This window comes from Phyllobates terribilis, unplaced genomic scaffold (assembly GCF_046119375.1).
Source record: "Phyllobates terribilis strain yellow unplaced genomic scaffold, ASM4611937v1 Scaffold_33__1_contigs__length_13283291, whole genome shotgun sequence".
In the NCBI taxonomy this organism is placed as follows: Eukaryota; Metazoa; Chordata; class Amphibia; order Anura; family Dendrobatidae; genus Phyllobates; species Phyllobates terribilis.
Window position 1 is genome coordinate 12,453,098 of NW_027362793.1, and position 27,207 is coordinate 12,480,304.

The following is a 27,207-nucleotide window of genomic DNA, read 5'->3' on the forward strand; positions in this document are numbered from 1 at the left end:
CAAATTACTAATCATGTTTATCTGTATCTTGGCTGGAAAATAATTTGGGCTTTGTAGCAGTGTGCAGCACTGATTCTATTAGGCCATCTATAATAAGCTCCACCAGATTTAAAATTACTAATCATGTTTATCTGTATCTTGACTGGAAAATAATTTGGGCTTTTAAGCAGTGTGCAGCACTGATCCTATTAGGCCATCTATACTAAAGTTTCATCAGATTTAAAATTAATAATAATTTTTAGCTGCATCTAGCCCGGAAAATAATTTTGGGGCTCCGAGATGCGCAAGACACATAAGTGCCTTCTTGCTGCACTACCTGCAGCATGACCCTCATATTGTCAGAATTCGAAGTAATCATGACTACTGGGTTGCCACACTCTTAGATCCCCCAAACTTTTCGATCAACCTTTTCATTTTAATAAAGACCAAAAAAATGGTCATTTTTGAAATTATAAGCATTAGCAGGTTGTTAGAAACTGAAATCAAACAGTTTTCAACTCAAAACTTTATTCTAGGTGATGTTACATTTTCACATAGGACCCCTTGTTCGAAAGGAGCTTCTGAACTCTCTCGTCCATTGAATTTGTCAGGTTTTGGATGGTTTCTGCTTCAATTGTTTTGCATGAGGACAGAATACCCTCCCAGAGCTGTTGCTTAGATGTGAACTGCCTCCCGCCATCATAGACACTCCTTTTAATGATGCTCCAAAGGTTCTGAATGGGGTAGAGGTCAGGGGAGCATGGGGGTCACACCATAAGTTTGTCCCCTTTTCTGCCCATATCAGCCAGAGATGCAGATGTTTTATGTGCAGCATGAGATGGTGCATTATCATGCAGAAAAATGATCTTGCTGTGAAATACACGGTTCTTCTTCTTGAACCATGGCAGGAAGTGCTGTTTGAGAAAATCCACATACATTATGGAGTTCATCTTTTGCGCCTTCAGGGATCCTAAAGGGGCCAACAATCTCTCTCCCCATGATTCCAGCCCAAAACATTACTCCACCTCCTCCTTGTTGGCGCTGTAGCCGTGTTTGCGTGGGGTGTCCATCAACCAGCCATCCTCCACTCCATCCATCTGGACCATCGAGCGCTGCACGGCACTCATCCGTGAACAAAACAGTTTTGAAATCAGTCTTCATGTAATGTTTGGCCCACTGGAGCCGTTTCTGCTTGTGTGAAGTGGATAGAGGAGGTCGACAGGATGGCGTATACACAGCTGCAAACCTCTGAAGGACCCTGCATCTTGTTGTTCGGGGGACGTTGGAGGCACAAGCAGCTTCAAAAACTTGTCTGCTGTTATGACAAGGCTTTTTTGCCGCTGCTCTTTCAACCTGACGTAATTGCCTGTAGGAAAGAGTCCTCAATTTGCCCTTATCAGCACGCACACGTGTGTACTGTGAATCAGCTACATACTTCTTGATTGCCAAGACACTTCATCCTGATCATCGCACAATGTTGATTGTAGTCATGCCTTGACCTAAACACTCCACAATTTGTTGCTTCTCAGCAGCCGACACATCCTTTTTCTTTCCCATTTTGGCAGAAAATGTAGGCTGCTTAATAATGTGAGACAGCCTTCTTAAGTAGTCTTGCCTTTCATTGGACACACCTGCCAAACTAATTAGCACAGGTGTCTGCAATTGCTTACAGTGATATAAAGAGCCCTGACACACATCACCATCAATGAGTTTAACTGACAAACAAACAAATTCTTCCCTTATCACTCCTAAACACTTTTTGCATAATAATTTGGAACACAGTGTACATGTGCTTTTCCACAAAACACCAGTGGTTCACGTAGTGAATCTTACAGTTCTAACTTGCCAACCGTGGTCTGTATGGAGTTGTTCAATAAAGGGCCCAAAATTAAGATAACATAGATGGGAGAGGTCTCTATGAATAGGAATTCCTAAGTATTTGATACCCTGTGAGGGCCAGGCAAAGGGAAAGTTGGACTGGATGGAATCCTATATGGATTTGGGGAGGGAGACATCGAGAGCCTCAGACTTCGCTGCATTGATTTTAAAATTTGACCATGTAACAAAGTGATCTATTTCAGCCATAACAGCATGGATGGATATATGTGATTGAGTGATATATACTAGGACATCATCAGCAAATAGAGAGCACTTGTACTCGGTGCCTCCCACCTCAATCCACCTAATATTGGGGTTATGGCGAATTGATGAGAGCAGGTGCTCCGTCACTAGGATGTATAAGAGAGGGGACAGAGAACAACCCTGCCTTGTCCCATTGGTGATTGTGAAAGGTGATGAAAATGTTCTGACGCGCCCCCTGGGCCTTGGGACACCCGGAGCCGGACCCTTTTTGGTGAATACTGGTGGTTGTAGTCTCCGTGGCGGCAACCCGGTTCCGTGGCTCAGGGCGGTCAAACCAGTGGCGGAACTATTTATGTGGTTTTGATGTTTAAATGTCCGACTACGCCACCCGTGGATTGCGGTCAGAGTGAACCGCCGCTCCAGGGCAGACCGCTGAGGCTGGTGTTGTGGGTGCAGCAGAGCGTAGCATAACTCCCCACGGGAGGAGTATAGCCTCAGGGCAGTGTATGCGGAGGATGGGGGTGATGGTGCAGGGCAGCAGCAGTAATGACACGGAGTCAGTGATGCAGTCCAGGGCCTTTACTCACAGTTCTTATTATCCAGACCACGTCTGCAGGTAACGGCTGCCCACGTCGTACTGTGCTCACCAGGTGAGGGGCTCAGACAACTCCCAGATAACTTTGGAGTGCTTCACAGGACCCCCTTTGTGTGTCCTTTGTCTGGCCTTTCTTACCAACCCTTCTGTCTGGCTGCCTCGGGCCTCCTCTTGGTAAACTTGGCGCCAGTTTCCCTGACCCTATGTGGTGCCTTCCTAGCGGGTGTAGCGAGGGGCTACGCCACATAAAATGTCACAGCCTCCTGTTTCTAGCTGAGGGTCGTTTCCTGCCTCCACTAGTTTCGGGGACCGGTCTCCCCCTTTGGCCTGACCCCTCCACGCAGGTGGATTCGGGCGTGCGGTGGCGACTCGCCCGTCCGCACCCCTGAGATCCCTTCGTTCCTCGTTCCTGGAGCCTTCTCCGCTCCTCTTCCTTCCTTCTCCCTCTTCCAGGCCTGGGCCTCTGTTACTAGGCCCGCCTCCGGAGCAGAGCTCATGCAGAGCCCCTGCTCCCTGCCACTTCTGCTCAGACTTCTCTGCACTGAGCTAAGATGCTGCCCACCTTTTATACTCCCTTCTCAATGCACCCAGGAACTGCTTCCTCCCTGCTCCTGCACTACAGGGTTCCCCTTCCTCAGTGTTCCCTCCCCCCACTCCAGCCAGGGACAGGGACTGTCGTGCCCATCTCAGGGGCATATTGGTCGCCCTGCCCCACGGCAATGTGGTGTAATGCATGCAGGTGTCGGGTCCTGATCCACACTACATCCTTACCTGAGAGTGAGATATCACACCTCTGGGTGAGGTGCAATACCTCTGTAGCAACCGAGCCCTCAGGGTGCTACAGTTCCATTTATCTTCAGCCTAGGTGACGTATTGCGATACAGGGCCGTGATTTTGGCTAAAAAAGGGTCCCCTAGACCCCTACCCCAAGCTTTTTAAGAGAATCATATATGGCGTGCCAGGTGACTCTATGGAATGCTTTCTCAGCATCCAACGAGAGTATCTAATTACAAATTTTTAACTGCATCTAGCCCAGGAAATACTTTGTGCCTAGTAGCAGGGTCTGCTAGTCAGCGGATTATCCCGGCTGTTAAGCAAGCTACACCACCTGTAGTTTGGACACTTCATTTTTTCAAAGGAAATGCTTCGGGACCACGGGATACTCAGTGAAGAGCATCAGGAGGCACCCCAAGGCATAGGGGCTGGGACTGGCAGTAGGATGCCTTGCGGTGGACAGCCGAGCTCGATCCTTATAAAAGCTTTTTAACTGCAGCAGCTTTAGTGGACGCTACTGGAGCTGGAATTACGCGGCTGCTGGCATGAGACTTGCCCTCCAATAGATCCTTGTAAATGGATTTAAAGTGTATTTATTCAAATTAGAGAGACAATTTAAATTAAAAAGCTTAGAGCTGCCTCCACCACAGGGGGGCTCGCTCGACCCACCAACGGACAGGCACCAGTATTGGGAGAGGGGGGCTGTCCGTCAGGGTTCACCGCGGCTCTGGCACAAACCCGGCGACACGGAGGTGGCACGGGCAGGAGCGGACTGAACGTGTCGGCTTCTCACTTTTTGGATTTTAGAAGGGCATGACATGCCTATATCTGTGTCTCCCCCTCCTTTTACTCCTCCACCTCTTTTCTTTTCGCATGACTATATGTACTTGTCACTTTTCCATGTGTTAGTTGTGTCTTCTGAGCAGTTTGTCAGCTTTTGGACACCTTTGAAGGTGTTTTCTATGTGTTTCTATGTGTTTTTGTTTGCCTGCCATTGGTTTTAACGGTGTTCGAAGGTGTTCGACGAACAGTTCGACGAACAGTTCGGCGAACACACGGGTGTTCGACGAACCGAACCGAACTCGAACACTACTGGGGTGGCTCAACACTTTTGGGAACCCAGGGAGAACATTCATGCCCCGCTTCTCCTTGAAAAATTCCTTTCTGGCCTAAAAAAGAGGGGGCATAAGGGGGGGGGTACTGCAGCATCGGCGTGTCTGCCCCCTGCCAGGCAGAGACACTGTCCCACTCACCTCCTCGCTCCCCGTGCTCCCCGCTCTGCGTTCTCCAGCGCTCCTCTTCCTGCTGCCAGCGCGTGTAGCTCCCCGGGCACTGTGCTTAGGGCACGCGCGTGCTCCCTCCCTGTTAAAGGAGCCGCGCGCACCATCCTAAGGAGTCCCCGGCCAATAGCCGAGGGCCCTCCCATATATAAGACACCTCCTCCAAAATGGAGGTGCCCGAGCAAAAGTTGTTGCACAGTGTTTCTGACCTCTGCTTCAGCCCTCAGGTCCCGCTGCTAGCCTGACTACCTGTCCTGCCCGCCAGCCTGTTACCTGCCTTTTACCTGCCTGTTACCTGCCTGTCACCTGCCGTGCCTGCCCGCCTGCTCACCTGGGAGCACCTGCCTGTTACCTGCCTGTTACCTGCCGTGCCTGCCGGCCCGCTCACCTGTGTGCCCCTGCCTGTTACCCGCTTATTACCAACCATGCCTACCCGGAGGCTCCTGCCGTCACTTGCCGTGACCACCTGCCTAGAGACTTCCGCCGTCACTTGCCGTGACCACCTGCCTAGAGACTTCTGCCGTCACCTGCCGTGTTTACCTGATAGCCTACCTGGAGGCTTCTGCTCGCCAGCCTGCCTGCTGAGCCTGTCTGCAATTCCGGTCAGTCCCTGCCATTTTACCCGTGGGAGCCACCTGCTCTCTTACAAGTTCGTCCCCAGAGTAGCACCTGATCCCTCTGCTCGGTCCCTCCCAGGTCATATAGTCGTTAGCCGCCGTACAACCTGGGTCGGTCCAAGTTGATTCTTAGTTACGCCCCTCTGGGTCCCTCCTTGCTTCGCAGCACAGAGGTTCCACCACCCGGATCCGTAACTTTTCCCAATCTCAGGTGATATTTGGGATACATTCTAATTTAATTCTCTCTATATGTAGGAATAATATTAACATATACGGGCAATTGACACATGAAAGGCATGGATAACAGCCCTTTCTCCCCCTACCAGTAATGAATTTCTGAGTCCTAGTTTTGAAGGGACCAATATCTGAATGTATTAATACATCTTTAATGCTCGTATTTCTTCTATAAGGAAAAAGAGGAGGATTTTTAAATTCGTAACGATTCTATCATATGTCTCGGATGGTTGCTATTATATCTCAGGAAATCTTTCTGATCCGTTAGTTTGATAAGAACGTCCAAAAATTGAATTGATTTGCATGAGCTTACCAGTGTGAATTTAATAGTCCTATCAATCTGGTTCAAGTACCCATAGAAGTCCCCTAGTTCTTCCTGTGTGCCTGACAAGAGGAAGAAGACATGGCTATGTATCGCCACCACACAATAATTAAATTCACACTGGTAAGCTTATGCAAATCAATTCAATTTTTGGGCGTTCTTATCAAACAGGAAAATGGAAAACTATTGACTTTTCTTTTTGTCAAACCAATGGATCGGAATGATTTCCTGAGATATAATAGCCACCATCCGAGACGTATGATAGAATCATTACGTTTTAGTCAATACTTAAGAATTAAAAGAATAGAGAGTAGTGAAGATGGCTTGCATAATAGTACACAGAAATTAACAAAAAAAATTTAGGATGAGAGGATATCCCTAAAAACTCTTGAGTAAACAAGAGAAAAAAGCTAATGAGCTAAGTAGGGATACTACCTTGAAAACAATGACTAAAATGAATAAAGATGATAGAATACCTATGGTATCAACATTTGGTGAAGAAAGTGAATAGGTGGCAGATATAGTCAGGAGTCATTGGAAAATGTTAAATAGATGTTTACCGAATGTGCCGGAATTTAAAAATCCTCCTCTTTTTCCTTATAGATGAAATAAGAACATTAAAGATGTATTAATACATTCAGATATTGGTCCCATCAAAACTATGACTCCGACATTCATTACTGGTAGGGGGAGAAAGGGCTGTTATCCATGCTTTTCATGCGTCAGTTGCCCGTATATGTTAAAAGGTGATCAGTTTGTTCATCCAAAGACTCAGAAAAGATACAATATCAAACATTTTTTTACATGTGACTCCGATCATATAATATATCTGTTAGAGTGCCCATGTTTACTTTGGTACATAGGAGAAACTACGTGCGACTTTAAAACTCGCATTAATAATCATAGACATTCCAAAAGGAAAAAGAGGATGGATTTACCAGTATCAAAGCATTTTGTGGAGGTGGGACATACTGTGACACAATTAAGGTTTAGGATTATAGATACGGTTCTTATGCAAAGACGGGGTGGTGATAGAATACGATTGTTAAAGAGAAAAGAACTTGAGTGGATCCACAATTTAAATACAGTACAGACCAAAAGTTTGGACACACCTTCTCATTTAAAGATTTTTCTGTATTTTCATGACTATAAAAATTGTACATTCACACTGAAGGCATCAAAACTATGAATTAACACATGCGGAATTATATGATTAACAAAAAAGTGTGAAACAACTGAAAATATGTCTTATATTCTAGGTTCTTCAAGGTAGCCACCTTTTGTTTTGATGACTGATTTGCGCACACTTGGCATTCTCTTGATGAGCTTCAAGAGATAGTCACCCGAAATGGTCTTCCAACAATCTTGAAGAAGTTCCCAGAGATGCTTAGCACTTGTTGGCCCTTTTGCCTTCACTCTGCGGTCCAGCTCACCCCAAACCATCTCGATTGGGTTCAGGTCTGGTGACTGTGGAGGCCAGGTCATCTGGCGTAGCACCCCATCACTCTCCTTCTTGGTCAAATAGCCCTTACACAGCCTGGAGGTGTGTTTGGGGTCATTGTCCTGTTGAAAAATAAATGATGGTCCAACTAAACGCAAACCGGATGGAATAGCATGCCGCTGCAAGATGCTGTGGTACCCATGCTGGTTCAGTATGCCTTCAATTTTGAATAAATCCCCAACAGTGTCACCAGTAAAGCACCCTCACACCATCACACTTTCTCTTCCATGCTTCACGGTGGGAACCAGGCATGTAGAGTCCATCCGTTCACCTTTTCTGCGTCGAACAAAGACACTGTGGTTGGAACCAAAGATCTCAAATTTGGACTCATCAGACCAAAGCAGATTTCCACTGGTCTAATGTCCATTCCTTGTGTTCTTTAGCCCAAACAAGTCTCTTCTGCTTGTTGCCTGTCCTTAGCAGTGGTTTCCTAGAAGCTCTTTTACCATGAAGGCCTGCTGCACAAAGTCTCCTCTTAACAGTTGTTGAAGAGATGTGTCTGCTGCTAGAACTCTGTGTGGCATTGACCTGGTCTCTAATCTGAGCTGCTGTTAACCTGCGATTTCTGAGGCTGGTGATTCGGATAAACTTAGCCTCAGAAGCAGAGGTGACTCTTGGTCTTCCTTTCCTGGAGTGGTCCTCATGTGAGCCAGTTTCTTTGTAGCGCTTGATGGTTTTTGCAACTTCACTTGGGGACACTTTCAAAGTTTTCCCAATTTTTCGCACTGGCTGACCTTCATTTCTTAAAGTAATGATGACCACTCATTTTTCTTTACTTAGAATTTGAATTATGGCAAGAAAAAAGCAGCTAACAGTCTATTCAGTCGGACTATCAGCTGTGTTTCCACCAGACTTATGCACAACACAACTGATGGTCCCAACCCTATTTATAAGGCAAGAAATCCCACTTATTAAACCTGACAGGACACACCTGTGAAGTGAAAACCATTTCCGGTGACTACCTCTTGAAGCTCATCAAGAGAATGCCAAGAGTGTGCAAAGCTGTCATCAAAGCAACAGGTGACTACTTTGAAGAACCTAGAATATAAGACACATTTTCAGTTGTTTCACACTTTTTTGTTAAGTATATAATTCCACATGTGTTAATTCATAGTTTTGATGCCTTCAGTGTGAATGTACAATGTTCATAGTCATGAAAATGCAGAAAAATCTTTAAATGAGAAGGTGTGTCCAAACTTTTGGTCTGTACTGTACATTAAAACCAAATGGATTGAATGTTGAATTCAACACAGTAGGAATCACCTGAGGATTCTGCTTTGATAACAATGCAGTATATGGAACTTGGAGTTTTTTTAATATAATCTTGTATTTTAACTTATTTATATTTGGATTTTTTTATTTCTTGCAGATCACTCAGATCACTCATTTACACTATGAAATTATATGGAGGCGACTCAACTTACAGCAACATGCATATAAAGAAGGGGAAAATCTCCTCTAGGAGTGGATAATATTTTTCTTTGTACATTGTATATGGATAGTAGTTGAAAATATTAATGTCTCCACTAAATGAGGATATATATATTCCTTCATTGTGTATAATATTATTCCTACATATAGAGAGAATTAAATGATAATGTATCCCAAATATCACCTGAGATTGGGAAAGAGGTAGGGATCTGAAAAAGGTTCCTCTTCTGGCCATATAATCTCACTCCATGGATGAACCTAGAGATAGGGAATTCCATGGAGGGGTGTATGGGTTAAGTATTGATGTATTATCTCTGTTTATTTATGACTATGAACATAGAAATTGTTTCATGGACACCGTCCTTAGAATGATATATGTTAATTAAGATTCTTAAGTGGAATGGAGTTAATGATAATATTGATATGAAGAATATGCGTATTTGTGGGATCTATGTTATAAAGGAAAAGATAGGATGAGTTATATTCAATATGCGCATACTTTATGTATATTTGAAGGTAATCCTCCGTGTGGTATAAGACAGTTTTAAAGATGGCGACCATAGCGTTGCGAGTACAAAGCGCATGCCCAGTGATGTCATGATGTGGGCGGACTATAGTCTGCTCCGGTCATGTGATAAAACAATGCGGCATCATGGGAGACACGCGCATTTCGAAACCTGAGACGCCGAGAACAGCGTGGAGGAAGTAGGAAGCATGATTATGCATGGTTGCTGTTGGGTGAGTCGCACCCTCGTATTTACAATTTACAATTTACACCTGGCACTATTAATTATTAATTAAAGCACTTGTCACTTTATGAGAGTTATGGACTATATTATTGAAAGAAAATAATGTTTTTTCTTAAATTATCACTATATATGTAAATTATGTCAGTATTAGTGTTGAGCATTCCGATACTGAAATATCGGGTATCGGCCGATATTCACGGTATCGGAATTCCGATACTTAGTTCCGATACTTTTAGAATATCGGATGCCAGAATCGGAAGTTCCCATAATGTAATGAGCCATTTTCATATTATTCAGCCAATGAGGATCCTAAGAAGTGTGGGCACATCCTGTTAGGCATGTAGGCATGTTAACTAATGGCATGGCTGTGATTGGCTGCTGAAATGATGTCATGATGCACTATAAAAGCCGCCACCGCCATTTTGAGCTCACTCTACTGTGAATTCAGTTAGGGATAGGATGCTGTTGTTCTGAGGGACAGTTTTAGCTACCTATTTGCTCTATTCTGCTTTACCCAAGCTACTTTATAAACCGTTGTGCCTTGCAGCGCTAGTGCACAGTTCTCTGTGCTGTTCACCGCTGTCTGCAAGGTCTCTGTGTGTGAGTGCAGCTCACGCTGTAGTGTGTGCTTCAGCCACGTCTGGTTGTAGTGCGCTCAGCGTGCGTCACTGCCTCATACATTGTCCTTTTTTTATAATTGATAATTTTTCCTGATTTCTCCTATTAGTGTGGTGGTTCCATCCATATCCAGCTAGATTGGTTCCAAACACACTATATAGGAGTAGATAGAGAAGTTAAATTTTGTCTTGCAGCGCTAGTGCACAGTGCTCTGCATCTGCACTGTTCACGGCTGTCTGCAAGGTCTCTGTGTGTGAGTGCAGCTCACGCTGTAGTGTGTGCTTCAGCCACGTCTGGTTGTAGTGCACTCAGCGTGCGTCACTGCCTCATACATTGTCCTTATTTGCTAATTGTTCATTTTTCCTGATTTCTCCTATTAGTGTGGTGGTTCCATCTGTATCCAGCTACATTGGTTCTAAACACTATATAGGAGTAGATAGAGGAGCCTTTCTGCAGCCTTGAGCCCTGCAGCCCCAGCCAGATTAGTATTAGCTTATTTTTTGTAGCCTCATCTATTGCATTGTAGGTTACCTTCCTGCATTGTAATAGCTACAAAAAGTTTGTGATACTATCGGTATTACATCCTTAGGCACATCCAGTGTCTTTTGGTGACAAAAAAAACCTAAATAAAGTTGACCAAACACTCCACTTTACAGTTGTGTAGGCCACATTAGCTCATATTAAAGTTTAGTCCACACTTTATAAAATTAGTGTTTCTTATACCTGTTAGCAGCTGTTCAGGAATAAGCACACTAAGCCCTTAGTACTTTTCTGCCTATCTTTATCAGTTTACCAAGATGAAGAAGGCAGGGAGTAAGGCATGTGGTCGTGGTCGTGGGTGTGGAGTTTCTGCAGGGAGAGGACGTGAGGATTCTGTGCCTGCAGGGAGAGGATGTGGGGATTCTGTGCCTGCTGCTGGCACCAGTGATTCAGCATCCCCCAGTTTTACCAGGGAACAGTCCTTTATGCGCAGCTTTGTAGCAGCTAGCCATACCCCACTGCTGCTGGAGGACCAAATTGAAGCCGTTGTCGGATGGATGGCAGCTAACGCATCTACTTCAATTAGTTCCAGATCCTCTCAGGTCCTGAGCACTGAAGAGCACCCATCTGTCTCTTCACCACCTGCCAAATTGCCCAGGCAGTCAGAGAGCCCTGGACAGGAGCCATCTCTACTTCTGTTCTCTGAATCCCTTGGCTTGGAAAGAGGGGGCCAGCCAAGCAAAATTCGAGAATTTGAAGAAGAAGTAGTATGCAGTGATGCGCAACCGTTTTGTCTCTCTGAATCTGAAGAGGCGGGTGGGTCAGTGCCTATGGTCAGCAGCACACCTCAGTACGCATCTGATGATGAGACTCAGGTGCCACTTTCTGGTGCGTACTGTGCTGTCGAGACTACCCAGGAGAAGCAGTTGTTTGAAGAGGGAGGTGTAGATGATGAGGTCCTTGACCCATCATGGCGTGAGGGACAGGAAGGTGGTGGGAGCAGCTCTGAGGAAGAGATTCCCCGAATGGCCCAAAAAGGAGGGAGAGGGAGGGGGCAGACTTGGTTGCCTATAGCCTCCACTTCGGCACCCATTAGGAGCATGACTCTTCCAAAAACCAAAGCAGGCACTCCCAAGACTTGCAGTGCCTGGTCCTTTTTTGACACAGTTGCAGATGACATTTGCTTTGTCAAATGCAAGCTGTGTAATCAGAAGGTGAAAAGAGGGAAAAGTGTCAGCAACCTCAATACCACAAATACGTGGAAACATGTGCGGACCAAGCACGTGCTGGAGTTACTAAGACACACTGAAGACCTAGGCCAACTTACAACGCCACCTACCACCTCTTCAGCTCGTGTTGTAGCCTCTTCCTCCAGCTCATACACAGCTGGTTCGGCTTCCTCACAGAATCGCCATGGAAGAACCTCTGACACTGTTATACAGAGACACAGTGTCATTCCACCCACAGCACCACGTTCCCTGTCATCCTCACACTCCCAGGCCAGTCTACAGCCATCGTTAGCACAGGCATGGGAGAAAAGGCGCCCATACTCGGCAAACCACCCCCGAGCACAGGCTCTGAATGCTGGCATTGCAAAACTACTGGCCCTTGAAATGCTATCATTCAGGCTAGTGGAGACTGACACCTTCCATAACTTTATGGCATTGGCAGTCCCACAATACAACGTGCCCAGCCACTTTTATTTCAACAGGCAAGCCGTCCCTGCCCTGCAACAGCATGTGGAGGGAAAAATTAAACATGCACTACAAAACGCCGTCAGTAGCAAGGTCCACCTGACCACCGATGCATGGACCAGTAAGCATGGACAGGGATGATACCTTTCCCTCACTGCCCATTGGGTAAATGTTGAGGAGCCGGGTACAGATCTTGAGAGTGGTGCTGTACGTGTTCTGCCAACTCCAAGGATTGCATTAATCCAGTCTGTACACATTGACTCCTCCTCATACTCCAGTTCCTCTGAATCAGCACTGCAGGAGCCGTCACGGTCTACCTCCACATCGACCCGTGAACGGTTACCTGTTATGATGACCGATATGAGCACAGCTGTGGCCAAAGGTCAACAGGCCATATTAAAATTAAATTCTTTGGGGAATCGAAGCCACACAGCGCAGGAGCTCTGGAATGCCATCAAGCAGCAGAGCGACGTGTGGTTTGTGCCAGCGAATCTCCAGCCAGGCATGGTAGTGTGTGACAATGGCCGAAATCTGGTGGCAGCTCTGGGTCTAGGCAACCTCACTCACATCCCATGTCTGGCACATGTGCTCAACTTGGTCGTGCAGAGTTTTTTGAGGGACTATCCGGATCTTGATGCACTGCTGCACAAGGTCCGCATAGAGTGCGCTCACTTGCTGCGTTCCAGCAATGCAAGATCGCGCATTGCAGCTCTGCAGCGCCGATTACGTCTTCCGGAACATCGCATCATATGTGACCTACCCACCAGGTGGAATTCAACGTTACATATGTTGGAGAGGTTGTGTGAGGAGCAGGCAGCAGTAATGGAGTACCAGCTGCAGCAGGCGCAAACAAGACGCAGTGCGCGCCGTTCACACTTCACCACCACTGAGTGGGCCTCTATGAAGGACATTTGCCACGGTTTGCGTGCCTTTGATTATTCCACGCGGATGACGAGTGCTTATGAGGCACTAGTCAGCAAGACTATCCCCCTTATCTGCCTGCTTGAAAAAACACTGCAAGCACTAAGGGAGGAGGTTTTGGAAGAGGTGGAGCATGAGGAGTCACAAATGCCATCTGCTTCTGTACAGTCTGCGCAACGTGGTTCCTCACAAAGGCCTAGGCAGGGGACACTTTGTAAGGAGGATGAGGAGGAGTCAGTGGAGGAGGAAGACATCTGTCCAGAGGAGGGAGGTACACAATGCTCTAGTAGTCAGTATCTAGAGCGAGGGTGGGGTGATGCAGAGCAGGCAGAGATCATGCCTCAAGCTGGGGACAGCATTTCTTGGCCAGTTGGCAGTCTGCAGCACATGGTTGATTTCATGCTGCAGTGACTGAGAAATGACCGCCGCATCACCCACATTCTCAAAACGGCTGATTATTGGGTGTCCACCCTCCTACATCCTTGCTACCGGGACAACTTACAAAGCCTCATAACACTGTTGAACCGGGAGCGTAAAATGCGGGAGTACCAAGACGCACTGGTGCATTCCATCATGTTCTCCATTCCAACCGAGAGCAGTGCTGCTAGTGCTTTACCACGCAGCTCAGTGCGTCGAGGCAGTGGAGGAAGCTCTGCACAAAGAGGGAGCAGAAGCAGGGCCCAGCACAAGGCAAGACCAGTATGGCCCAAATGTGGCAAAGTTTTGTGTCCTCGCCACCACAAATGTCTACACCATCACAGACGGCTCCAGTCAGCAGGAGGCAACGTTTCCGTCAGATGGTGACAGACTACATGTCTTGCCCTCTCAGTGTACTCCCAGACTGCTCTTCCCCCTTCAAGTTTTGGGTCTCTAAGCTGGATATATGGCCAGAGCTTAGCCAGTATGCATTGGAGGTGCTGGCTTGCCCTGCTGCTAGTGTATTATCGGAACGCGTCTTTAGTGCCGCAGGTGGTGTACTAACAGAACGTCGCATGCGCCTATCCTCCGATAACGTTGACCGGCTTACTTTGCTGAAAATGAACAAGGCCTGTATCTCGCATGAATTTGCCAGTCCTCTTCCAGAATAAATAATTGGTTGGCAACAGTATCCAGGTCTCCTGTTGTGTTCATATTTCTACCACCTGAACTGTAATCCCTGAGCTCCAACACCGCCAGTTGCTGCTCAGAAGTGCCGTCTGCACAGTGAACACTTGCTCCAGTGTTATTGGAGTTCAGTAATATCAGCTGATCCCCTGCTGGGTGTCCGGCAAATTCTCCTGCTCTTTCCACATCCACTGTACTACAGATTTAAAACTTGCTCCAATTACGCCTCTGGCTCCTCTTTTTTCAGTATTTACCCTGAGCTACAACACTGCCAGTTGCTGCTCAGAAGTGGCGTCTGCACAGTCAACGCTTGCTACAGTGTTATTGGGGTTCAGCAACGTCAGCTGTTCCCCTGCTGTGTGTCCGACAATTTCTCCTGCTCTGTCCACATTCACACTATCACTACAGATTTAAAACTTGCTCCAATTACACCTCTGGCTCCTCTCTGTTTTCAGTATTATCCCTGAGCTCCAACACCGCCAGTTGCTGCTCAGAAGTCCTGTCTGCACGGTCAACGCTTGCTGCCATGTTATTGGGGTTCAGTAACGTCAGCTGATCCCCATCTGTGTGTCTGGCAAATTCTCCTGCTGTGTCCACATCCACTGTACTACAGATTTAAAACTTGCTCTAATTACACCTCTGGCTCCACTCTTTTCTCAGTATTTATCCTGGGTTACAGCCCCGCCAACTGTTTCCCAGCAGTGTCTTTGGCAGGGGTACTACCTCATGCCCAGCCTGGTTCCAGCACACCAGCTGTTTCCGGGTAGTGTCAACGTCACTTTGCCTCCAATATGTTGTCCTATCGTGTTGCGGTCGGGTTAGCTGACTCTATGGTGCCTGCAGCTTAGGTGACTCCTATGTGGGCTGCGGGATCTGGCAATGAAGGCGGGTTCCATAGTGCCAATAGGACATGCACCCCCTGTAGGACAGTGGGTTTTGGTAACTCAGGCCGGCTCGCGGCCTTGCAACTTTTTTTTCATGGGTACCATCTGCTACCCATCCGAGCTCCAGTACCGTCAGCTGGTTCTCAGCAGTGCCTTTTGCTTAGGTGCCTCCTTCTCGGTATCCATGTTCCACCAACGTCTGCTGGTCCTTGGTAGTGCTTTCTGGCACATGTACCTCCTGCTTAGTAAACAAGTTCCAGTACCGTCAGCTGGTCCTCGGTAGTTCCATTGGCTCTTGTACCTTCTGCTACCCATCCGGGTTCCAGTACCGTCAGCTGGTTCTCGGTAGTTCCATTTGCTCTTGCACCTTCTGTTACCCACCCGGGTTCCAGTACCATCAGCTGTTTCCCGGCAGTGTCTTTGGCACAGGTACTCCCTCCTGCACAGCCTGGTTCCAGCATGCCAGCTGTTTCTGGGTAGTGTCAACGTCACTTTGCCTCCAACACGTTGTCCTGTCGTGCTGCAGTCGGGTTAGCCGACTCTAAGGTGCCTGCAGCTTAGATGACTCCTATGTGGGCCGCGGGATCTTGCAATAAAGGCTGGTTCCATAGTGCCAATAGGACAAGAACCCCCTGTAGGACTGTGGGTTTCGGTAACTCAGGCCGGCTCGCGGCCTTGCAACTTTTTTTTTCATGGGTACCTTCTGCTACACATCCGAGTTCCAGTACCCTCAGCTGGTCCTCGGTAGTTCCATTGGCTCTTGTACCTTCTGCTACCCACCCGGGTTCCAGTACCGTCAGCTGGTTCTCGGTAGTTCCATTTGCTCTTGTACCTTCTGCTACCCATCCGGGTTCCAGTACCATCAGCTGGCTCTCGGCAGTGCCTTTGGCTTAGGTGCCTGCTTCTCGTTATCCAAGTTCCACCAACGTCTGCTGGTCCTTGGTTTTGCTTTCTGGCACAGGTACCTCCTGCTTAGTAACCGAGTTCCAGTACCATCAGCTGGTCCTCGGTAGTTCCATTGGCTCTTGTACCTTCTGCTACCCAACCGAGTTCCAGTACCATCAGCTGGTTCTCGGTAGTTCCATTTGCTCTTGTACTTTCTGCTAGCCATCCAGGTTCCAGTACCGTCAGCTGTTTCCCGGCAGTGTCTTTGGCACGGATACTCCCTCCTGCCCAGCCTGGTTCCAGCACACCAGCTGTTTCCGGGTAGTGTCAACGTCACTTTGCCTCCAATACGTTGTCCTGTCGTGTTGCGGTCGGGTTAGCCAACTCTATGGTGCCTGCAGCTTAGGTGACTCCTATGTGGGCTGCGGGATCTGGCAATGAAGGCTGGTTCCATAGTGCCAATAGGACATATAACCCCTGTAGGACTGTGGGTTTCGGTAACTCAGGCCGACTCGCGGCCTTGCAACTTTTCTTTTTCATGGGTACCTTCTGCTACCCATCCGAGTTCCAGTACCATCAGCTGGTTCTCGGCACTGCCTTTGGCTTAGGTGCCTCCTTCTCGGTATCCAAGTTCCACCAACGTATGCTGGTCCTTGGTAGTGCTTACTGGCACAGGTACCTCCTGCTTAGTAACTGAGTTCCAGTACCGTCAGCTGGTCCTCGGTAGTTCCATTTGCTCTTGTACCTTCTGCTACCCATCCAGGTTCCAGTACCATCAGCTAGTTCTCGTCAGTGCCTTTGGCTTAGGTGCCTCCTACTAGGTATCCAAGTTCCACCAACGTCTGCTGGTCCTTGGTAGTGCTTTCTGGCACAGGTACCTCCTGCTTAGTAACCGAGTTCCAGTACCATCAGCTGGTCCTCAGTAGTTACATTGGCTCTTGTACCTTCTGCTACCCATCCGGGTTCCAGTACCGTCAGCTGGTTCTAGGTAGTTCCATTTGCTCTTGTACCTTCTGCTACCCATCCGGGTTCCAGTACCGTCAGCTGGTTCTCGGCAGTGCCTTTGGCTTAGGTGCCTCCTTTTCGGTATCAAAGTTCCACCAACGTCTGCTGGTCATTGGTATTGCTTTCTGGCACAGGTACCTCCTGCTTAGTAACCGAGTTCCAGTACCGTCAGCTGGTCCTTGGTAGTTAAATTGGCTCTTGTACCTTCTGCTACCCATCTGGGTTCCAGTAACGTCAGCTGGTTCTCGGCAGTTCCTCAGCCTTCTTGTACCTTCTGCTACATTTCCAAGTTCAAGCTTTTTGAAATGGTTCTGGTAATCACTCTGGATCTCCCAGACGACGACCCTGAAGATGATGACCCTGAAGACCACCCTGAAGAAGACAAGGACCATGAAGACGATGACCCTGAAGACGAGGACCATGAAGACCACCCCGAAGAAGAAGAGGACCCCGAAGACAACGACCCCGAAGACGAGGACCCTGAAGACAAGGACCCTGAAGAAGACAAGGACCCCGAAGACGACGACCCTGAAGACAATGACCCTTAAGACCACCCTGAAGAAGACGAGGACCCCGAAGATGACAACCCTGAAAACGAGGACCCTGAAGACCACCCCGAAGAAGACGAGGACCCCGAAGACGACGACCCTGAAGACCACCCCGAAGAAGACCAAGAAGATGACCCTGAAGAAGATGACCAAGAGGACAAAGAACAAGAAGACAACCACCAATATACAGAAGAACAAGAGACTTAAAACCAAGAAGCAGAAGAACAAAAAGCTGCAGAACAAAAAGCGGAAGAACATTAAGCATAAGACTAAAAATCAGAGCAAAAGATATTATCTAAATTATAAGCAGAAGAAGACTAAGCAGTCTATGGGGGTAAGTCAGTTCCTACTCGTGGTGCCCCTGGAAAAGACCTGCTGCTGCAGGCCAAACTGAACGCGGACAAATCCTGTTGTAAATCTTTTGTGGCAGGCAGAACGAAAGGTGTAATCTTGAAACTTTTATAGATAACAACTACAGGAATGCCTGTCACAAACAAGAATATGATGAAGAAGAAGAATATGAAGAAGATGAAGGAGTAGAATATGAAGAAGTATAATAGTTGAATATGAAGAATGTAAAAAAAAAAGAATAATACAGAAGGTGAAGAAGAAGAATATGAAGAAGGAGAAGAAGAAGTTGATGAAAAAGATGTTGATGCTGAGGATGATGAAGGAGACAGTGTGGGAGTAGTAAAAAAGAAGGTGAAGAGGATGGAAGTAGTAAAACATAAATATCTGAAAAAATATAAAAAAAATTAACATAGTCAATATTTTTGTAACTCAGAACTAGTGTTGAGCCACCCCCGTAGTGTTCGAGTTCGGTTCGTCGAATACCCGTGTGTTCGCCGAACTGTTCGTCGAACTGTTCGTCGAACACCTTCGAACACCGTTAAAACCAATGGCAGGCAAACAAAAACACATAGAAACACATAGAAAACACCTTCAAAGGTGTCCAAAAGCTGACAAACTGCTCAGAAGAAATAACTAACACATGGAAAAGTGACAAGTACATATAGTCATGCGAAAAGAAAAGAGGTAGAGGAGTAAAAGGAGGGGGAGACACAGATATAGGCATGTCATGCCCTTCTAAAATCCAAAAAGTTAGATGCCGACACGGCCAGTCCGTTCCTGCCCGTGCCACCTCCGTGTCGCAGGGTTTGTGCCAGAGCCGCGGTGGACCCTGATGGCCAGCCCCCCTCTCCGAATACTGGTGCCTGCCCTCTGGTGGGTCGAGCGAGCCCCCCTGTGGTGGAGGCAGCTCTAAGCTTTTTAATTTAAATTGTCTCTCTAATTTGAATGAATACACTTTAAATCCTTTTACAAGGATCTATTGGAGGGGAAGTCTCATGCCAGCAGCCGAGTAATTTCAGCTCCAGTAGCGTCCACTAAAGCTGCTGCAGTTAAAAAGCTTTTATAAGGATCGAGCTCAGCTGTTCACCGCAAGGCGTCCTACCCCCAGTCCCAGCCCCTATGCCTTGGGGTGCCTCCTGATGCTCTTCACTGAGCATCCCGTGGTCCCGAAGCATTTCCTTTGAAAAAATTAAGTGTCCAAACTACAGGTGGTGTAGCTTGCTTAACAGCCGGGATAATCCGCTGACTAGCAGACACTGCTACTAGGCACAAAGAATTTCCTGGGATAGAGGCAGTTAAAAATTTGTAATTAGAAACTCTCGTTGGATGCTGAGAAAGCATTCCATAGAGTCTCCTGGCATGCCATATATTATTCTCTTAAAAAGCTTGGGGTAGGGGTCTAGGGGACCCTTTTATAGCCAAAATCACGGCCCTGTATCGCAATACGCCACCTAGGCTGAAGATAAATGGAACTGTAGCACCCTGAGGGCTCGGTTGCTACAGAGGTATTGCTCCTCACCAAGAGGTGTGATATCTCACTCTCAGGTAAGGATGGAGTGTGGATCAGGACCCGACACCTGCATGCATTACACCACATTGCCGTGGGGCAGGGCGACCAATATGCCCCTGAGATGGGCACGACAGTCCTTTTCCCTGGCTGGAGTGGGGGGAGGGAACACTGAGGAAGGGGAACCCTTGTTAGAACCTTGTTCTTAGTTTTTTTCCTTTGCTGGTCACATGACCGTGTTGGCCTATTTAATCCTGCTCCGCCCTTCTGGCTTTGCTGGACTTCATTGTTTAACTACTTTCTAGCTAGCCTGTGCCCTGTATCTAACTCTGTAAGTTTGCTTGGTCTACGGACCTCTATGTTCTATATATTTTGTTTGTTCGTCTGTCTGCTACTATTTCTGTTAGGAGGTGTCCCATTTTCCTCCCAGTCCTTAGTACTTGTAGGGATTCCTTCCCCACATCTATAGGTCTCCGTACAGACTAGCTTAGGACTTTAGCAGGTCTGATCGCAGGATCAGGTCCCCTGTTACATCGTAGGGATTAAGCTGAGTTCTATCGTAGGGACAGATCTCCTCTCTTTCCTTAGCTCTGGTAGCAGAACATAACAGTAAGTCCAGCCCAGCAAATGCTCTAAGGAAAGATTTTTTTTTCTGTTCCATCATGGTGTCGGTTCTGGATTTGGCTAAACGCCTGCAGGGACTCTCTTTGGAGGTGACTGAGCTCCGTCAGCATGTGAGTAACTGTCCTGGAGCACATTTTTTGGAGCCTAAGGTACGTTTGCCGGATTTATTTTTTGGTGAACACCGAGAATTTTTTTCATTTAAAAATGCTTGCTTGTTGTATTTTCGTTTGAGACCCAAGTCCTCTGGGGATGATTCCCAGCGCATAGGGTTTATAATGTCACTTTTGCGCAAAGAGCCTCAGGAGTGGGCCTTTTCTTTGCAACCTAGTGATACATGCTTCAGATCAGTGGATAGTTTTTTTTCTGCTTTGGGACTATTATATGATGATCCTGACCGTGTCGCATCAGCTGAGACTGAGTTAAGACGTTTGAGACAGGGATCAGGTAATGTGGAAAAATATTGTACTCATTTCCATCGATGTTCTACTCAAACAGGGTGGAACGATTCTGCTCTGAAAAGTCTATTTCTTGCTGGGCTCAGTGAAAGGGTTAAAGACCTGCTAATTGCTTATCCTACACCTGAAGATTTGCAACAGGCTATGCAATTAGCTATACGGGTGGATAGGAGACTGCGTGCAAGGGTTAATGAGAGCAAATCCTCTGCTATGTCAGTTTCTGGTTATGAGAATGTGTGTACTAACAGTGGTGAATCGATGGAGATTGGAGCGATGGCACCTCGCTCTCAAGAAAAAGATCGCAGATTTTCTGAAGGCTTGTGTTTCTATTGCGGAAAATCTGGTCATTTGATTAAAGACTGTGAGCTTCGTATCAAGAAAGAAAAAAAAATGGTCAGTCATGCCCGTATTGCCTGTTTAAATTCCAAGGGTGCATTTTTAGCTGCTTCCACGATTGCTCAGGAAAAATTAATGGAATTTCGGGTGTTTGTTGATTGTGGGTCTACTCTGAATGTAATTGATGGGGGATTCTTGGAAAGACTCAATTTAAAACCCGAACCTTTATCATCCCCCATTGCTGTGGTCTCTGTGGATGGTTCCCCTTTGAAGAATATTACTCTCAAGGTCTGTGAATTTCCTCTCACTATTAATAGTGTTCACCATGAGAAATTGGATTTGGTAGTGTTGAATAACTTGCCTTCTCCAGTAATATTGGGATTGCCCTGGTTAAAATTTCACAATCCTGTACTGGATTGGTCTACCAGTGAAATTAAATCCTGGAGCCATAAATGTTATGACAAGTGTTGTAAAGGGCGTATTGCAGCTTTGGATAGGGGAGAATTGCCTGTTCCTATTCAGGATTTTTGGAGATTTTTTTCTGAGAAGGAATCGCAGGTTTTGCCTCCCCATAGAGACTATGATTGTTCTATTGAATTTGTCCCTGGAGCGACTCTTGATAAAAGTCGTTTATTTAACCTTACTATACCTGAGAGAAAGGCTTTGGAGGAATACATACAGACAAGTTTGGCCGCCGGTCACATTAGGCCCTCTAAGTCTCCTGTGGCGGTTGGATTTTTTTTTGTAAAAAAAAAGGACGGCGGTTTACGTCCTTGTCTGGATTTTCGTGAGATTAACAAAATTACGGTACGCAATCCTTACACACTGCCATTGATTCCTGATCTGTTTAACCAGTTAATGGGGGCCAAGTGGTTCTCTAAAATTGACCTTAAGGGGGCATACAATCTGTTGCGCATGAAGGAGGGTGACGAATGGAAGACTGCTTTTAACACTCCTGTGGGTCATTTTGAGAATCTGGTTATGCCTTTTGGTCTTACTAATGCTCCTGCATTTTTTCAGAATCTTATTAATGACATCCTTAGACCTTTGATCGGTAAAAATGTGGTTGTGTATTTGGATGACATTTTGATTTATTCGCCGGATCTGGAGTCTCATTGGCGGAGCGTACGTGAGGTATTACAGTTGTTAATGGACAATTCGCTTTTTGCTAAGCTGGAGAAATGTGAGTTCGCTGTACAGAGAATTAGTTTTTTGGGCTACATTATCTCCAGCGAAGGTTTTGAGATGGACCCGGTTAAAGTTCAAGCTGTACAGGAATGGCCTAGGCCTATTGGTTTGAAATCGATACAGAGGTTTTTGGGTTTCGCCAATTATTACAGAAAATTCATAAAAAATTTTTCTAGTATTGTCAAACCTCTGACCGATCTCACCAGGAAAGGTGCTGATGCGGTTCAGTGGTCTTCTGAGGCCATTGAAGCTTTTGTGTATCTCAAGGAGAGGTTCACCTCTGCTCCCATCCTTATGCAGCCTGATGTGACTAAGCCGTTTTTGGTTGAGGTTGATGCTTCCTCTGTGGGGATTGGCGCAGTATTGTCTCAGGATAACGGGGATGGATTACATCCCTGTGCCTTTTTTTCAAAAAAATTTTCGGAGACTGAACTGAATTACGATATTGGTAATCGGGAATTATTGGCTATTAAACTCGCATTTGAACACTGGCGCCACTTCTTGGAAGGTGCGGAATTTCCCGTTCAGGTTCTTACGGATCATAAAAATCTGATATATCTTGATGCTGCCAAGCGCCTGAATGCCCGTCAGGCTAGGTGGGCACTGTTTTTCTCGCGGTTTAATTTCTCCGTTACTTACATCCCTGGTACTAAGAATGTTAAGGTGGATGCCTTGTCTCGCAGTTTTTCTCCCATAGTCGGTGCTGAGAAAGAGGAGAACATTTTACAAGAACGTGTTGTGATAGCTGCTTTGGACTCCGTTTTGGAAGATGAGATTCTTAAAGCACAGGAGAATGCCCCATCTAACACTCCTCATGGGAGGTTGTTTGTGCCTGGGACCTTTAGGAGAGATTTGTTTGTTGAGTGTCACGAATCTCGGTTGGCAGGTCATCCCGGAATCTCTGAGACCAAGAGACTGGTGGGTCGCAGTTTTTGGTGGCCTGGATGGCAGAAGGAAGTCATTAAGTGGGTGCGCCAATGTACTATTTGTGCTAGATCTAAGTCCTCACATACTCCTGCTGCGGGGTTGCTTTGTCCTTTGGAGGTTTCCAGTGCTCCTTGGACACATTTGGCTATGGACTTTATAACTGACCTTCCCCCCTCTGAGGGTTTTACTGTCATCTGGGTGGTCGTGGACCGTTTTAGCAAGATGTGTCACTTGGTTCCCTTCGTCAAACTGCCCTGCGCTAAAACTCTCGCTAAGGCCTTTGTCAAGGAAATTGTCAGACTTCATGGCGTTCCTACTGACATTGTTTCTGATAGAGGTCCTCAGTTCGTGGCTCGTTTTTGGCGTGCCTTTTGTGACAGGTTGGGAGTTCATTTGTCGTTCTCGTCCGGATATCATCCTGAATCTAATGGACAGACAGAAAGGAAAAACCAGGATGTTGAGCAGTTCTTGCGTTGTTTTGTGGCAGACAATCAAGAGGGGTGGTCTGAGTTTCTGCCACTTGCTGAATTTGCTCTGAACAATCATACATCTTCTTCTGCTGGTTGTTCGCCTTTTTTTTGTTGTTCTGGGAGACATCCGTCGTTTGGGTCATTCTCCAAGTTGGGATCTGCCGTGCCTGAGGAGGAGAATTTTTCCGGTGATTTGGAGAGAGTTTGGACGGATGTGCGTGGTAATCTTCAGGAGGCCAACAGAAAATCTAAAGACTACTTTGATAGGAAACGACAGGAGGTTTTGTTCGCTGTTGGTGACATGGTTTGGTTGTCCTCTAGGAATCTGCGGTTGAGGATTCCTTCTAAGAAATTGGGTCCCAAGTTTGTAGGGCCCTTTAAGGTGCTTCAGGTTGTCAACCAATCTGCTGTTAGGTTGGAGGTTCCTACCTCCTGGAGAATTAATCCGGTATTTCATGTCTCTCTGTTGAAAAAAGCTGTTGTATCGGATTGTGACGCCTCTGCCTCTGTTCCTCTGGTGGTGGAGGACTGGGAATATGAAATTTCTCGCATCCTTAACTCTAGACAGTATAGAGGTAGTTTGCAGTATCTTGTGGCCTGGAAAGGTTTCGGACCCGAGGATAACACTTGGGTGAGGTCGGATGATGTTTCCGCGTCCAGACTTATCAGAGCATTTCACAGGAGATTCCCTGATAAGCCTGGTCCTAGGGGATCCGGAGGATCCTCTTAGAAGGGGGGGTACTGTTAGAACCTTGTTCTTAGTTTTTTTCCTTTGCTGGTCACATGACCTTGTTGGCCTATTTAATCCTGCTCCGCCCTTCTGGCTTTGCTGGACTTCATTGTTTAACTACTTTCTAGCTAGCCTGTGCCCTGTATCTAACTCTGTTAGTTTGCTTGGTCTGCGGACCTCTATGTTCTATATATTTTGTTTGTTCGTCTGTCTGCTACTATTTCTGTTAGGAGGTGTCCCATTTTCCTCCCAGTCCTTAGTACTTGTAGGGATTCCTTCCCCACATCTATAGGTCTCCGTACAGACTAGCTTAGGACTTTAGCAGGTCTGATCGCAGGATCAGGTCCCCTGTTACATCGTAGGGATTAAGCTGAGTTCTATCGTAGGGACAGATCTCCTCTCTTTCCTTAGCTCTGGTAGCAGAACATAACAACCCTGTAGTGCAGGAGCAGGGAGGAAGCAGTTCCTGGGTGCATTGAGAAGGGAGTATAAAAGGTGGGCACCATCTTAGTTCAGTGCAGAGACGTCTGAGCAGAAGTGACAGGGAGCAAGGGGCTCTGCATGAGCTCTGCTCCGGAGGCGGGCCTAGTAACAGAGGCCCAGGCCTGGAAGAGGGAGAAGGAAGGAAGAGGAGCGGAGAAGGCTCCAGGAACGAGGAACGAAGGGATCCCAGGGGTGCGGATGGGCGAGTTGCCACCGCACGCCCGAATCCACCTGCGTGGAGGGGTCAGAGCAAAGGGGGAAACCGGTCCCCGAAACTATTGGAGGCGGGAAACGACCCTCAGCTAGAAACCGGAGGCTGTGACATTTTATGTGGCGCAGCTCCTCGCTACACCCGCTAGGAAGGCACCACATAGGGTCAGGGATACTGGCGCCAAATTTACCAAGAGGAGGCCCGAGGCAGCCGGACAGAAGGTTTGGTAAGAAAGGCCAGACAAAGGACACACAAAGGGGGTCCTGTGAATCGCTCCAAAGTTATCTGGGAGTTGTCTGAGCCCCTCACCTGGTGAGCACAGTACGACGTGGGCAGCCGTTACCTGCAGAAGTGGTCTGGATAATAAGAACTGTGAGTAAAGGCCCTGGACTGCATCACTGACTCCGTGTCATTACTGCTGCTGCCCTGCATCATCACCCCCATCCTCCGCATACACTGCCCTGAGGCTATACTCCTCCCGTGGGGAGTTATGCTACGCTCTGCTGCACCCACAACACCAGCCTCAGCAGTTTGCCCTGCAGCGGCGGTTCACACTGACCGCAATCCACGGATGGTGAAGTCGGACATTTAAACATCAATACCACGTAAATAGTTCTGCCACTGGTTTGACCGCCCTGAGCCACGGAACCGGGTCGCCACCACGGAGACTACAACCACCAGCATCCACCAAAAAGGGTCCGGCTCCGGGTGTCCCAAGGCCCAGGGGGTGCGTCAGAACATTTTCATCACCTTTCACAATCACCAGTGGGACAAGGCAGGGATGTCCTCTGTCCCCTTTCTTAAACATCCTAGTGACGGAGCACCTGCTCTCATCAATTCGCCATAACCTCAATATTAGGTGGATTGAGGTGGGAGGCACCGAGTACAAGTGCTCTGCATTTGCTGATGATGTCCTAGTATATATCACTCAATCACATATATCCATCCCTGTTGTTATGGCTGAAATAGATCACTTTGTTGCATGGTCAAATTTTAAAATCAATGCAGCGAAGTCTGAGGCCCTCGATGTCTCCCTCCCCAAATCCATACAGGATTCCATCCAGTCCAACTTTCCCTTTGCCTGGCCCTCACAGGGTATCAAATATCATTATGAATTTCTATTCATAGAGACCTCTCCCCTCTATGTTATCTTAATTTTGGGCCCTTTATTGAACAATTCCATACAGACCATGGTTGGCAAGTTAGAACTGTAAGATTCACTACGTGAACCACTGGTGTTTTGTGGAAAAGCACATGTACACTGTGTTCCAAATTATTATGCAAAAAGTGTTTAGGAGTGATAAGGGAAGAATTTGTTTGTTTGTCAGTTAAACTCATTGATGGTGATGTGTGTCAGGGCTCTTTATATCACTGTAAGCAATTGCAGACACCTGTGCTAATTAGTTTGGCAGGTGTGTCCAATGAAAGACAAGACTACTTAAGAAGGCTCTCTCACATTATTAAGCAGCCTACATTTCTGCCAAAATGGGAAAGAAAAAGGATGTGTCGGCTGCTGAGAAGCAACAAATTGTGGAGTGTTTAGGTCAAGGCATGACTACAATCAACATTATGCGATGATCAGGATGAAGTGTCTTGGCAATCAAGAAGTATGTAGCTGATTCACAGTACACATGTGTGCGTGCTGATAAGGGCAAATTGAGGACTCTTTCCTACAGGCAATTACGTCAGGTTAAAAGGCCAGCAGCAAAAAAGCCTTGTCATAGCAGCAGACAAGTTTTTGAAGCTGCTGGTGCCTCTAACGTCCCCCGAACAATAAGATGCAGGGTCCTTCAGGGGTTTGCAGTTGTGCGTAAGCCATCCTGTCGACCTCCTCTATCCACTGCACACAAGCAGAAACGGAACCGTCTCATGCTGCACATAACACATCTGCATCTCGGGCTGATATGGGCATAAAAGGGGACAAACTTATGGTGTGACCCCCATGCTCCCCTGACCTCAACCCCATTGAGAACCTCTGGAGCATCATCAAAAGGAGTGTCTATGATGGCGGGAGGCAGTTTACATCTAAGCCACAGCTCTGGGAGGGTATTCTGTCCTCATGCAAAACAATTGAAGCAGAATCCATCCAAAACCTGACAAATTCAATGGATGAGAGAGTTCTGAAGCTCCTTTCGAACAAGGGGTCCTATGTGCAAATGTAACATCACCTAGAATAAAGTTTTGAGTTGAAAACTGTTTGATTTCAGTTTCTAATAACCTGC